Source organism: Hermetia illucens, chromosome 4, assembly GCF_905115235.1.
Source record: "Hermetia illucens chromosome 4, iHerIll2.2.curated.20191125, whole genome shotgun sequence".
In the NCBI taxonomy this organism is placed as follows: domain Eukaryota; kingdom Metazoa; phylum Arthropoda; class Insecta; order Diptera; family Stratiomyidae; genus Hermetia; species Hermetia illucens.
The window spans coordinates 127,165,574-127,167,201 of NC_051852.1; positions in this window are offsets into that span (position 1 = coordinate 127,165,574).

Consider the following 1,628-nt stretch of genomic DNA (forward strand, 5'->3'; position numbering starts at 1 on the left):
TGAAATGGTGAAATGGATCCACCAACAGTTGAAAGCAGCAAAAACGAAGCGAAGACATAGAAGGGAAGCTACTGCAATCAACGCCACGCAAAGTGGTAACAGCTCGTTTAGAGTGAACAGCTAAGAGCTGAACAGCCCCACGGAGTAATACCAGAACGGTTGTCCCGCGGGGAGAGTGTGAAGAAAATATGAGAGGTTTTAGTCGGTAAGAGTCCAGCATGCATGTCGTAGATTCCAGATTCCTATCCATGATGGATTTCCCTCAGTCAAAAATTAAAACAAAGATAGACAGACAGACAGTAAGCCGATTTAAATAAGGTTTTGTTTGACACAAAACCTTAAAAAGACGAGAAAGTGGTATGTAAGAACTATAGCTCTATGTCACCACTTAGCACTTCCTACAAAATATTCACCGAACATTTGTAGAATAGACAGACTCAGCTTTTATGCTGAAAACCTGATTCACGAATATCAAGATGAATCTAGGGCTCTGCGATCTATAATCGAGAGCCAATTGGCGGTCCATGACCCCGTGAGAGAGTGAATAGATGTCATGAGCGTAATCGAAGTGTTTGAGGAAAGATGTCATGGTCCATTAAGCTTCTCAACGTTCGCGGGCGGGACAGCATGAGCAATCTTAAAGCGGTTCATGGCTTAGGCACTGCCCCGGCATCTGCGTACGCTAGTTATTACGCCATAATCTATGACGACCACTTTAGCTGGCTCGCGTAAGAAGCAGATGAGATGGATTGAGGAAATTCACAATTTTTAGGTATAACATACCGCCCTTTATCGCACTAAAGATTCGTCGAGCTCAGTACGTGCATTTGATTTTACAGCGAGTTTCAAACAAATCCCGCTTTACCACCTACAGCGGCCGTGATCAGGAAGCATGAATTAAAGGCATCGGGGAAGCTGTGTGACCAATAGTGAACGGAAGCTCAATCAATCGTCAATAGGGTCAGGACTTGCAATGTTCTCCATCATCATGTTGAACTTATTGTTCAATTTCAGAACGAATTCCGCAGGGGTTGTATATAATTTCAAAAATAAATTCACTGCCTGGACCGGCCATTGCTCCATACGCACCTCCGGTAACAGATGCTCTGGGTATACCGGCAATTTCGAAAAGTCTGATTTCAATCTCGGGCGAGCGCAATTCTGATCACATTGCCTCCTATAGGGTACTATAATCCCGTAGTGTACCGTTGTGCTCTTGCATGAAGTGCTCTATTGCACTTCAAGGCCCTGATTCAATTGGATTGTTGCATCAACGATTATTATTATCAACTGAAAGTAGAGAATTCAAGACTTTATGCGACCAATAGGGTACCGCCAACAAGGCAGTAATCTCATCAATCCAACTCCGACTTAATGCACGAATAGATGAGCACTCTTTTTCTGTAAGTCACGAGTGGGGTAAGCCTTCCCATTGTTCCGGTGAAGTGAGGCGATATGTGCAACATAACCATGGAAGAAGTCTTTGAAGAGTACTGAGAACGAAGCCTCAAGTTTAGAGGGTGTCCTAATAACGCTCTATTAGTCTTCGTTCACACAGTATAAGGGTAGTGTGCGGAAATTTTTACAACGGACCTGAATGGGCGAGTTTTTACCACACAGTAGAAATT